Here is a 14,192-nt window from a genome sequence, read left to right as displayed (position 1 = left end):
AAGAAAGAAAGAAAGAAAGAAAGAAAGAAAGAAAGAAAGAAAGAAAGAAAGAAAAAGAAAATCAAGCTTTTAGAAAGAGAGTTCAGAATATGATTACAGGGGCAGCAGCCAGAGAAAGGGCAGATTGTAGGAAGGTAGTCAAAAGTACAAATTTCCAGTGATAAGTAAATTTTAGAGATATAATGTATAGCATGATGACTGTGGCCAACACTGCTTTATGATGTATATGGGAACGTTAAGAGAACAAATCCTAAGAGTTCTTATCACAAGGGGAAAAGATGTTCCATGCTTTCTTTTCTCCTTTCTTGTCTTTATTGTATTTCTGTGAGATGATAGGTGTTAGCCGAACCTGTTACAATAATCTTTTAACAATATAAGTAAATCAAACCATCATGCTCTATGCCTTAAATTTGTGCATCAATTATTTCTCAGTAAAACTGGAAAAAATATTTAGAATAACTTTTACATTTTATGTATTCCCCTCCCCCCAAAAAAGCCCCTCAAAAACAAACAAATAAAGGAACCTGGGCAGAAGAAAAGACATAAGGGATTGTCAGTATTAGCTCAGTTTGCTTTGCTACCTAAACCACAGTTTAAGAGTGTGAAAACTTTGAGCTTTGGTTTCTTCATAAGTAAATGTTAATCATAGCGCCAGATTCACATTTGTTTGGAAGGATCAAACCAGTTCTTGGATGTGAGGGGGGGCAAAAGCTCTTAGCTAGAACTCCTGATGTGAGTCCCCAGTCTTCTCTGCTTTTGTAGTTACCACAGCTCTGCGAGCTCAGTTCCTGTCCAGGTCGGTTCTGAGATGCTAATTGCATAGAATTCTTCAATTGTTGAAAAATGGAGAAAACTAACATCACTGCGTACTTACCATGTGCAGGTGTTGGAAAAATATGCTACATATTCCATCTCTAGGTTACAAAGCAGATCACACTTTTCCCATGTAGCTAATAGAGTAACAAGCCAAGAAAGGCTCAGAACTTGACCAAGGTTATGTAATTTGCTGCATTCAGACACAATTTGATGATAAATCCATATTATCCTCTTAAAATGCCTGAAAGAACAGAGTAAAGAGATAGAAGATTATCATTAATTGAGTGCCTCTGATGGTATGTATTAATCTCTGACACAGATTTCCCAGACTCACCATTCCCTGGATCCAGATAACGTCAATGCTGATAAACTACATGAAACGGGCCTTTGCCCACATCTGATCATGCAGGACTTTGACTCCAGCCTGTCATTGCTCCTTCATACGCCCCCACCGTCCTCCCCCAGGATTTCTGGTGGCACTCACGTGGTGTCCCGTCCACGCTCACACACCAGCGTGCTTCCCCTGGCCACCTCTTGCCGTCACTGCCAGTGCCTTTGCTGGTTGTCTGCCAGCTGCCACACACCACCAGCACTAGCCACCCTTCACAGGTGTGGCCACACCTGCTGCACAGCCGCTGGTTGTGAATGCTTTTACTCCTATCACAGGTGCCACCGCCCCCTCCACCCCCGTGTACCTAAACTGCTGCTACTTCCACTTTTAACTACAATCTCAGGCAAGGACCCCACAGCAAGAAGTGCCACCTCATCTCATTGGGCACTGTAGTTCTTTTTCTCCACAGCCACCATTAAACTGGAGTCTTCAATAGTTGATGGTCAATGCTTAATTGGAAGAGCAATATCTTCTCTTCCATTCTGCATAGCCCTTTTAGATGAATTCCAAAGTGAGGTAGCCTCTGTTCCAGAAGGGCTTTAGTAAGAGAGCCCTTTCACGTTGCCCTTACAGCCCTCTGGCGTCCTTAATCACAGGCATGAAGCTAGGGGCCTAACCTATGATAGATTTCAATGGTGGACATCAAGCTCGATGCAACATCATTCCTCCCCACTGGATCTGAAACCATTATGAGTTCAAGTTAGCTCTTTCCTCAGAAAATCTTTTTCTTTATTCTTCATACAAATAGTTTCCCAGATACCTTACTTCACCATTTTATCAGACTTTTGCAAGTTTATTTAAATCCTCATAGCAGGTACAGTTTAGGTCCAGGCAGCCTGGGTATCTCACTGCATATTTTCGGTCTCATTTAATCTCACAAAAACCCAGTGAGGTACGTGTTATTATCTCTCTTTTATAGATAAGGAAATTGAGTGGCTCAGTAACCTGTCATTAAACAGCTAAGCCATTAACATTAAATATTAAAACAGGTAGTTAATAGCAGAATCAAGATTTGCGCCAAGGTCTGGCTAACGGCCAAAGCCCAGGCCCTTGGTCACCGCCCTGGCTCACCTCCCAAGCCCTGTGCAGTACTTATCAGGTACCTGCTGCCTGCTTTGCTCACACAGCTCAGCACTACCATTTCTCAGACGATGGCTGTCACCACCCCTAAATTACAGCTGCGTTACATCTACATCACATTAGATCTTCATGGCTCACATGTCTCTTGCGCCCTGCACTGTGCTGAGGCCATGCAAGGAGCGTTTCAGACCTTCACAGTTTTATGTGGGCAAATCACAGTTTCCTTTCTGAGTGCTCACATCCATGAGGCTAACACCCTGTTCTCAAGGTTGATTTCTGCTCTAATTGAAAAACCTCCATCCAGAAGATCCACATGTCCCCCAGGGCTGAGTTTATTCCAAAGCTATTCAACTGAACTAGGACTCTCATGTTTAAATGTTTTTTAATTGTGGTTATATTTTGTTTTGTTTTTCCCATCACACTCAGGTTACGTAAGCTTCCTCTCCTAAAACTGCTTAGTGACCTCTGCTATTTAGAAGCACTTGTGTAACATTCTGTAAGGGCATCGAGGCTCAGTAGAAGGTGCAGTTGTCTCCATTTAGCTCCTGCTGAATTCTCCATCATAAGGGCTCAATTAGCATAGACAAGAGAAATGAAAGTGACCTTTAGGTTATCATCTCATTCATTCCTACCTATACATGATTGTTCTCTTCAATACCGTCCAGAGTATTACTGATTCAAATTATAAATGAATCAAGTGACAGGTCTGCATTTATACTTTCCCCCAAGGGGATCGGGTCAGTACACTCAGACATTTTGGCTCTTCCTTGAAGTATTGAGCATGAATCTAACCTTGTCTCTCATCACACTGTGCCTTGGTTGATGTTTTCAAGGAGATGTATTTTCAGTTCATTGATATACTTGAAGGAGAATTTTTGTGTTTATCCATTTCTAAAAATGCCTACACTTCTCATAATAATTGTTTGGGTAAGAGAGGCTTATTTTAACTCTGACTAGGCTAAGTTCTGATTCACATGTGTTTTGGTACAAAGCTTTTTAACAAGTCAACTCAAGATGGGCTATTGAAAATATCCCCTACGTTTTCTCTATACTCACACTTTTTAACTGCTGATTTGAGTGATATCTGATATTGGAGTTCTCACTTCTGATAAACGAATCACAGAATTTCAAGTCTGAAGAAAGAAACAGCAACTAATTTAGGGCAACTTGTTGCAAACAAAAAGGAAACACACTCTTGGATTATAAGTGACTTATTCACATCCCAGCAAAGCAATTACAGAATGTTCAGAAACAGATCGGTCTAAAGTATCATATTCCCCATCCCCTTCCTCCTCCAAAATCTAACAGCATCACTGGCCCTATTTTTCCCCAAGGCTTCTATATAAGGTAGTATAGTTAACATTGTGCTCACTGCTATAATACATATGCCCTAAAATCTCAGTGAAATAGCACAATAAAAATTTATTTCTTGCTCAGGCAGTAGTTGAATACAGGTGTTCCTGGTTAGATTGCACTCTCTCCAGTGTTCACATAGAGATCAGACTTTCCATCCTGCATCTTCACCATCTACAGCATATGCCTTCCAATCTGGAGTTTTCTCCACTTGGCTGTCAGGGAAAAGAGAAGTAAAGATTGCCTGGGAAGTTGTTAAGAATAAGGCCGAGGAAAAAAAAAAAAAGAATAAGGCCTGGAAATAGCATACATTACTTTCATCCACATTCCATTTCCAGAAGATGCTTGTCTTCTACACTAAGGGTTCAATCGTTTTCTCTTTCCTTTTTTTTTTTTTTTAAGTATAAAACCATTTTGCAGGTCCTAAGTTTACAGAACCATTTTTCTGTTATGTGAGGTTTTCATACCTAGTGTTTGCTTACCACTAATGATTCTGTTCACCTTCACTTTCCACCTCGTTGCTCTTAGAATCTTTTCATGCCCTATGCCTGAAGCCTAGTTGAGGGATTTGGTTCCATGCTACATTTCTAATGTCAAGCCGTTTTTTTTTTTAAGTCTAGTTATCTTGCTGAACTGAGCAAGAAAGCTCTGCTTTTGCTACCTAGTCATGTAAATATGGGAAGGAAGTGCATCACTGCAGTATTTAGTTTGTAATTTTTCTCCTGAAAAATACTTAAGTGGGGGTGTTTGGGTGACTCAGTTGGTTAAACGTCTGCCTTTGACTCAGGTTGGGATCCCAGAGTCCTGGGATCTGCCCTGAGTCAGGTCCCCTCTCTGCAGAGAATCTGCTTCTCACTCTGCCCCCTCCCTCATTCCTGCTTTCTCTCTCTCTCAAATAACAAACAAAATCTTAAAAAAAAATACTTAAGTGAAAAGTTACTACTCTTTAAAGATCAGTGTTCTTAAAGAGTCCCTTTTGTCTCTGCCCTTCTGGCTGATGACTTATAGCCAAAGTTCTGACCATATACTAGCTATGTATATCTCTCCTCTCTGGGTGGAATTGGGAGTATGAATTCATACTCTGGGGAGTATGAATCTTTGAATAAATAGAAAAGGATACTAGTGGCAGTGAGGGTATGTAGGCGTACAATGGCCCTGAGAGCATCAGGAAGCAACTTTCTTATGGATGGAGAGAAACAAGAGATTATCTTTACCTTCTCTGTTTGGAGAAGACCAGAAGTCCCTGAGGTCGTGTTTGTAGTCAAGGTGCTTGTACATCTGCCACACTCAAGCCTGGGCCTACAGCTCTGCCTCACAGCCTCTTAGTAGATATTTCTCTTGGTCTTCACCAACTATTTGTTAAATACCAAGTGTTTCAGCTAATATAACTTCATGTCTCTGTGTGTTTTCTTGAACATGTTTTGAAAAAAGTAAAAGTTGAAATTATGTATCCCTCGCCACCCACTATCACAATTCAAAACACTATAATTGGGGGTTAGTTTTGTTTTGTTTGTTTTTGGCAATAAAGTAGGAATCCTGTTGAAATTAGTAGTAATTGTCACCATCTGCACTCATGTTGACATTACCTAGGTTGGCATGGGGAAGGAAATGGGATGTTTGTCTAATCAATAGGCAGTCCTCACTGATCTTTTTTATGTCTTTGATTAAAAATAATTTCAAATCAAGAATGAACAATGTTATTAAAGTTTATCCTCATCAGATGTTTGATAGAAATAGATAAAACCCAGCCTCTTTTGTATTTCTGATCTGAATGCATTATATGTAGGCATCAGAATCCATTTAAGATTCCTACAGAGTACTTTGAGAGTCATTTGCTGAACTAAAGTGTTTTCTAACCACACTTGGCAGCTAAGGATGATCATAAGGGTATTGGACCATTCCCATTATGATATATGTGGATTACTCTAAAATTTGATATTCTGAACACTACCTGTGCCCCATTTGGAATGAAATATCCCGGTTCTTATTATTATGTCCTGACAGTCTGTCTGGATTGCATTATATTCACCAATAGGAAACAATTGTCAAATAGCATTTGTAGGTTGTTCTATGAGTTAACATGTAACTGAACATGCAACTCGTCACCTTGTTTTGAATGACCTATTCTAGCACTGCAATAGAAAGAGGCAGTAATCACTACCTCCCTTATTTTTCAATTCATCTATTTCTATTTTAAATAGAATTCATCTATTTCCTTTTAAATAGTTATATGATAATATTGCTTTACACTGTAAGTGATTTTTAAGGTGGCATATGTGTTTTTAATCTCATAATCTGTTGATTTAAATTTTAAAATTCAAAAAGAAAAATAATTTCCTTGAGAGTTTTTGAGAAGCATCTCATTGTAAAACACATACCTACATAATACACACACACTCTCTACTGTATTACTTACAAAATATATATTTCTTGAAAATGTTAATCTTAAATTATATTTTATAAATTATTTTGTTGAGAATATCAGTAGTAACTCCATTAGTTTATTCACTCACTTGTAAGTTTAATTATTTGCTGTATGTACAATTGGATATTGGAGATTCATAGTTAAGTAGTTGGTCCCTACATCACAATCTAGTTGGAAAGAGACGTCGGTCCATCTGCTAGTCGTCTTGTCATTCATGATAATGAATGACACCTTCCTGATGTCAGTCATTATACCAGCTACTGGGGATATAGCTGTGAACAAGATCAACATTGTTGATCTCCATGGAGCTTATGGTTTACCAGGAAGTTTGGAAGTTTTCATTATGGAATCTGGGGAAAACTTCAAAAGGAGTTAACCACAGAGATGAGACTTGAAGTATAATAAGCAGAAGCCTGCCTATGAGCCTTCTGGTAAGGATGTTCCAAGCAGTACAACCTACAGTGGAGACAAAAAGTTACTTGGAAAAATCTCCAGAAAACCAAATATATAAATATCCAACCAAGCAGGCGAGGCTATTGGGTCTGGAAAGAGGTTTCTTTGGATGCTCGGGGGCATTCTTGTTCTGTTCTTATAACTACTCAGCCCAGAGGGATAATGCCTTGCTTGCTCCCCTAGTGAGAGGCAAGGAACAGTGGTTAATGAGCTAATTAACATTTCAAATGGAGGAATAAAAGGTGTTAACACCCTTACATCTACAGTTCCTGAAACAGTGTGACAATACATTCAATTTAGAATCTCCAGAGGAGTCCTCTTTTTTTCCCTCTTTTTCTTTCTTCCTTTGTATCTTTTTCTGATTTTGTGCATAAATCCTCCATCTTTTTCTCCTTCTCCTCAATTATTTCCCTTTTGTCTCTATCATCACTTACTTTTTCTATTTTTTTTAGTTTTCTATTTTAAGAATGTATTTTCTTTTCTTTCTGCATCCGTTTGCCAACCGAACGAATATGCTTACTATGTGACTATGTTTACAGTCACAACAAATGGTTTCCATTTGTTGTATAATACATATGTATATATGTGTGTGTGTGTGTGCATGCATGAGTCCTATTTTTATTATATCTAATATTTTTATCTTCAAGTTCTTTCTTGTCTTAAACCAAACAGCTCCCCCCACCCAAGGTCTTAGGTCTTCAGCCTCTTTCTTGGGGTTTATGGATTTTGAGTTTTTCATTTTTGTCTTAAGCACAACCATAAATAAAAATTAGTAATATTTAACCATGTTTTATGATCATCCTAAGAAATTTACCTACCATATGCCAAATTTTCCATGCTTAAGATGAAAACCAATATACTATACAAATATAGAGAATGCAATTGAATACCCTTTTCTTTGGACCTTTATGTGCAATGATAACTGGCTCCCAACATACTAGTGAACCCCAAAACAAGAAACACGAATAAAAATGTCTCTTCTACATAACTTCAATTTAAAAAATTCCTTGTGATATGATTTATTTTCTTTTTTAAATTAAATCTAAATCTTCTAATTAAGGAGATATTACATGATCAGTATAGATAATTTATAAGATATAGTGAAGAAAATCAAAACACCCATAAAATCAACAATTGTTTTCCCTTTTAAAATTTAATTCAGTCTTTATGATATTGCCTATTGCTATTTCTTCTTTTTTAAAAGATTTTATTTATTATTTGAGAAAGTGAGCGAGAAAGCACAAGCAGGAGGAGGAGCAGAGGCAGAGGGAGAAGTAAGCTCCTAGCTGAGCAGGGAAACTGATGTGGGGCTCAATCCCAGTACCCCAGGATCATGACATGAGCTGAAGACAGAGGCTTAACCATCTAAGCCACCCAGGCACCTACCTATTACTAATTCTTAGCAACAATATAGTACGGACTCATATTAATCTTATATACAACTAATGTAACCAAACTAATGTGAGTTTGCTTATTGGTGAGTCACAGATAGAAATTACAGCAGCTGGAGTTGTCACACAAAGGAAATTTTATTTGGTGCAAATAAATAAGATCACCAGGAATAACATTCAAAGCCCTGACTGCCCAAGCAAAGGTGAATAGGTTCCTTTCATTTAGGGTTAGGATGAATATATAGATAGAGGAGCCTTGTCATCATGTATAGAGGCAGGCATAAGTCACGCATGCCTCTTAAGGAAACATGCTTATAAAGGCATTGTGTGTTATGTAAATGAGGCCTGTGCTCCTCCTGGGGCAGAGATTTTAGTATTATAATGAGGTAAAAGTAATCGTAGATCATCCCAGAGGTCACTCTGTGGTCCATCTGCACAGATATGAATTAGAGGTTAAGTTCAAACTGGTCTGGGTGGTCTAGGCTGGCCAGAGCTCATCTGAATAGTTGTTAATGCTGGAGGAGTAGTTTCAGTTTCCATCACAGGATGGTACTCCTCCTGGGTCTTTGGCATGAGTTAGGAGATAAGCCTGGAAGACTAGATAAAGGAGTAACATGGGACAACGGTCTGTGGGTATAGTCCAGTGAACAGTAAAAGTCAGATCTTGAGTCTAGCAGGTAACACAAAAAAAACATTATTTATATAACCCCATTATTTATCAAAGCAACCCTTATTTGTTGTTTTTGTTTTCCTATTTTGATAAGAGAAATGACTGCATATTTCTAGCTTTCTCATGTTTTAGATTTTTATCACATCTGTCATTTTGAACTTTGTTTTCCACACAATTAGCAAGAGCACCTACTCACATTCGAAGGTGTATTTTTTATTTGTCCAATTTAATGGGATAAAACAATACAAATAAGTTGCATCGAAGATATCTTATTTCTTCAGAATCTATAATGTGGAAGTTGATGTAGAAAATGACCAAGAAAGAATTCTTGAGATGTCTTCGGTGCAAAAGGATGGTTTTATTGAAGTACAGGGACAGGACTGTGGGCAGAAAGAATTGCACCGGGGTTGTGATAGGTGACTGATTATATACTTTGAAGTTCGGAGGGGGTAAGGACAGCACAGACCTCTAAGATATTTTGGAAACAAGGTTTCCAGGACCTTAAGAGGCCTAGGTATTTTTGGGAAAAGGTCGTTTATTATGTCTAACAAAACCTTAGTCAGTAGACCCTTCAGATGTATATGGTGGGCCCTATGCTTGGGGGATGATTGCTAACATGTATCTTGGGAGGGTAGAGATAAAGGAAGTTTCCAAAGGAAGTTTTATATGTTAAAAAAGACCTACAGAGTCCTGGGTGGGTAGGACTGAAATTGCCTTTTGTCCTTAGCAAAGTGTCAATATCCAGGCAGTTGAGTTCCTAAGGGAATGTCACTCTGCCTGTTTCAAGGACTTGTCAATGGACTGTAAGTAGTAAGGGAATTTAATTTTTCTTTTGCCTTTGCTTCCCACCTCTGAAGGCATAGTGTTAAATATTGAAAATGATAGATTCAAATATAAAATCCCATTTAATTGGTAAACTTCTTAAGGGAAGGAGAAAATTGTACATGTCACAAGAGTATCACAATTGAGGTACCCAGAATGATAAAGATCTCTTTGTCCCAGAAGCCAGAATGTTATCCAAAAAATAATAAATGCATTATAGAGGAGAGTTTTGTTTTGTTTGTTTTTTGCTTTGTTTTTCATAAAAGGCCTCTACTGAATTTAAAAGATTGTCTTTATTTTACTGTTGTAGTAGCTTTTTTTTTTAAGATTTTATTTATTTATTCATGAGAGACCAGAGAAAGAGAGAGAGCGAGAGCAAGAGAGGAAGAGACACAGGCAGAGGGAGAAGCAGGCTCCATGCAGAGAGCCTGACATGGGACTCAATCCCGGGTCTCCACGATCACGCCCGGGGCTGAAGGCAGGTGCTTAACTGCTGAGCCACCCAGGAGTACCTGTTGTAGTAGCTTTTGTATAAACTTTTAACTTTAGAGTAGATTTAGATTTATAGAAAAGTTACAAAAATAGTACAAAAGTTCTTAATATACGCACGTCTAATGTCTGTTTTGCTATGACATTAGTACATTTATTATAACTACTGAACCCATTTTGATGTATGTTATTAATTAAAGTCTATAATTTATTCATATTTCCTTACTTTCTGCCTAATATCATTTTTCTTTTCTAGGACCGCATCCCAGATTACATTACAACATTACATTTAGTTGTCATATCTCCTTAAGCTATGATAGTTTCTTAGACTTGCCTTATTTTTGATGATTCATAGTTTTGAGAAGTACTGGTCCAGTATTCTATACCGTATCTCTCAATTTGAATTTGTCTGATATTTTTCTCATGCTTACACTTGGTTATAGATTTTAAGAAAGAAGTTCACGGAGATAAAGTGCTATTTTTATCACACCATATCTAGGGTACATATGATCAACATGACTTTTAACTTTATCACTGTTTTTTGTATATTGTTTTTAAGATTTTATTTATTTATTCATGAGAGACATGGAGAGAGAGAGAGAGAGAGAGAGGCAGAAACACAGGCAGAGGGAGAAGCAGGCTCCCTATGGGGAACCTGATGCAAGACTTGATGCCAGGACCCTGGGATCATGACTTGAGCCAAAGGCAGAGGCTCAACTGCTGAGCCACCCAGGTGCCCTATCACTATTGATGTTATGCTTGATCATATAACTGAGTGGTGGTTGTTTTGGGATTTCTCCACCACAAGGTTATTCTTCCCATCGCATCCCCTTTTCATACTGTAGTTTTTGGAAGACAGTTACTATGTGCCACCCATACTCAGAGGGTAGGAAGTTTTACGTTACCTCACTGAGGGAGGGGAATGTCACATAACATTCTTCTGTGCAAATTTGTCTCTTCCCCTTAATTTATTTTATTCAAACATTTATATCAATATGGACTCATGGATATTTGTTTCATACTTTGAGCTATAATTAAACACTTGGATATTTACTTAATTTTTCAAATTGTTCCAGTTAACAGCCCTTTTTAAATGGAATGATAGTGATAGTTTATTACTGTTTTGTGTTTGTTTTTGTTTATTTGTTTAACATCCCTACTGGGCCAACAGTTTTGGCAATCCTGTGTTGTTATTCCAGTTAGGGGAGAGAGACCCAGGAGGGATGCGTTTTTCATTCAATGAAATTAAAAATACTAGAAAATACAGGTGTTGATAGCAAATGTTTATTAAAAGAGGGTAAGGTAATTTCTGGCTGACAAGTCTGGGAGATGACGTTCTCGAAAAAGTGTGATTTAAGCATGGTTTTGAACATTTTTTTTAAAGATAGCACTTAATACATTTACTAAAGTTGAATATTGGAATTGATAAGCCTTCTCTGCATACAAAGCAGTTATTCACCATCATCATCTTACCAGTGCCTAACACTGTATTTGGAACCACATTCCTCCCTGTAATCAACGTGCCTCATAACACTTCATTGTAGATCCCATTTATCTCTTTCGCTTGTGGTGAGGACTATAATTCTATTTTAGCAGGAATTCAAATTGAACCAGAATGCTTTCTTCTTCACCAAGCTATAGTTGTTGCCAGTTGCTCGATGATGAAGTTTAGTATTTACCCAGTGTCAAGATTTGACTATATATTAAGCAAGTCAGGCATTCCATTAAGTAGCCCTAATCCATTAAAACTCCATTTTTGCCAGAGGAAATTTTACCTGTTTAAAAAAAAAAAGTAAATAAAGGTCTTGCCGTTCATTTGACACAGTGAACATGTATTTTAATTTTTTACTCCCCCAATATCACTGAGATGATAGTATAAGTGGGAAAATATATAAACTCATGTTGAAAAGGAAGATGGCAAAAGAATTAGAAGACTGGCGAGGTCCACACGTTTTCAGAATTGGGATAGTAGATAGAGAAGAGTATCTGACTGATGAGAGCAAAAGAAATAGTAATGAAATGAAATGTAAAAGCCTGTAGTAAGGGATACCAGGTAGGAACAAGTCAGCCTCCTCCATTCTGTTGCCTTCCAGAATCCTGGACAGTCATGTAAACTGGAAGCACTAGGGCTTGCCGATGACCGGGTGAAATCTGGAGCTCAAAGCAGGAGGAATGGTTAGAAATCTGAAAAGAGATAAGTTGATTCCCAGGTATCCATACCTACCACATATAACCAATTAACTACTCTTCTTCCTCAATCTATCCAAATACTAGATGGGAAATCTCACTTAAGACACAGGAATCCGGAACAAGAGGCAGAGCCATGGCAGGGGCTTGGTGCCAGGTTGGAAATAGGTTTAAGGAAAGGTTTATAGCCTAGCTTCCAGTTGGACTTAAAAGAAGTCATACAGAAAACTGGAGGATTCTTCTGTGGAGAAGAAAATAGCTTTATATATCTGGCACTGGGGGATTTTCCCCCACACCCCCAGTAAAAAGCCAGCTCACCCCACAAACGACAAGCCCCATCCACTCACACAAACTATAGAATCAACTTTTTATCTAATCCAACTTTATTTTTTTTAAGATTTATTTATTTATTCATGAGAGACACAGAGAAAGAGAGAGAGAGGCAGAGACACAGGCAGAGGGAGAAGCAGGCTCCATGCAGGGAGCCTGATGTGGGACTCGATCCTGGGTCTCCAGGATCATGCCCTGGGCTGAAGGCAAGTGCTAAACCACTGAGCCACCCAGGGATCCCCTAATCCAACTTTAAATTCAAGCATAGCAAGGACCACTGAACATGATGAATCAGTCTCAAACCTGAAAGGAACAAAATGGAACTCCAAACAGAAACTCAGAAAGATTGAAAGCAAATGATGGAGACATTTTTTAAAAAGCAATACTTAATGTTATAAAAAAGAAGCAATAGCTTCAGAATAATAAAGATCATAGGAATTAAACACTTTAGAAAGTTAAAATTTTAAAAATTATGAGATAAAACTTAGTGCTGTTTACCAAAAAGTAGAAAGTGAGTGGATAATCCAGGAAGTCAACATTTGACTTGGAAGTCCCAGAGACAATATGGAAATCAGAAGAAGAAAGAGTCAAAAAAGAAATTAAAAGCTTAAGTTTAGTTACTTAAAGATTCACTGTCCATCAAAAAGAATGAAACACACATACATACACATCGAGGTTCACCATTATGAAATTTCAGGACACAAGGAAAGGAAAAGAGTCTTAAAGTTTCCAGAGAGACAAACATTGGGCATATATCAAAAAAATCAGAATAAAATGTCATCATACTTCTTCTGATCAGTACTAGAAATAAGAAGACAATAGAGGGGCTCCTGAGTCGCTCAGTCGGTTAAGCATCCAATCCTTGATTTTGGCTCAGGTCATGATATCGGGTTGTGAGATGGTGTCTGGCATTGGGCTCCATACTCAGTGTGGAGTCTGCTTGAGATTCTTTCTCTCCCTCTCCTTCTGTCCCTCCCCCTGCTCATACTCTCTCTGTGTCCCTCTAAAATAAATAAATAAAATCTTAAAAAAATAAAATAAAAACAGAAGACATTAGAGTGAGGCCTTTTAAACTCTAAAAGAACCAATTTTCTACCTAGAAATACTAAACCAAATAAAATTATTAATAGAATGTAAAGGAAGTAAAAATTTTCAGATAGATATACAAGATGTAAACATTTGCCTCCAAATACCATTTCTTAAGAAACTACAGAAAAATTGAACCTCCAAAAGAAGTAGAACCAGGAGTTCTAGGAAATGGGGCCTTCAATGAAGGAATGAGTCCAGGAAATGCTCTGGTAATTGTGAAGGGAAGTCCTGAGATTTCAGCTGTGTAGCAGATCAAGAACACTTCAGATCAGAAGAAGAGAGAATGGAAGGCTCTAGCAAAGCATTCTCCAAGAGAAAAAAGGGAACTTCTGAATTACTTGACAAGTTTGAGTATATGGGACCCAATTGAAAGGTATTGCTAAAGAGTTTGGAAAGAAAGAACAATTAGTAGTAAAAAAACAAGAATAGCAAAACAAACAAAAAAGGTAAAACAAAACTTGATTATTCAAGAAAGGAAATCTCACACAATGAAACTACTTTCCCCAGTAGTGAACAATATTTATATGTTCATAGTATAAAAATACAAGATATTAATTCAATGAGAAATGTGAAAGAATACTGACGAATTACATAAGAGGGATGGACACTCTTCTGCCATAATATGCTGTCAGTATGCTATGTCTGAAGTGGATAAATCAAGATAATATAAGAAATGGCGATATATATTCAAGTAAA

The 14,192-nt window shown here is 37.7% G+C and overlaps 1 protein-coding gene across 1 annotated transcript in view; it reads left to right on the top strand.

The window, feature by feature from the left end:
* LOC144309488 (membrane-associated guanylate kinase, WW and PDZ domain-containing protein 2-like) overlaps positions 1–14,192 on the top strand; it is a 93,205-nt gene that overhangs the window by 54,648 nt on the left and 24,365 nt on the right. The window lies entirely within an intron of this gene.

Source organism: Canis aureus, unplaced genomic scaffold, assembly GCF_053574225.1.
Source record: "Canis aureus isolate CA01 unplaced genomic scaffold, VMU_Caureus_v.1.0 NW_027326424.1_RagTag, whole genome shotgun sequence".
Lineage (NCBI taxonomy): Eukaryota > Metazoa > Chordata > Mammalia > Carnivora > Canidae > Canis > Canis aureus.
This window is presented reverse-complemented; position numbering and strand designations above follow the sequence as displayed.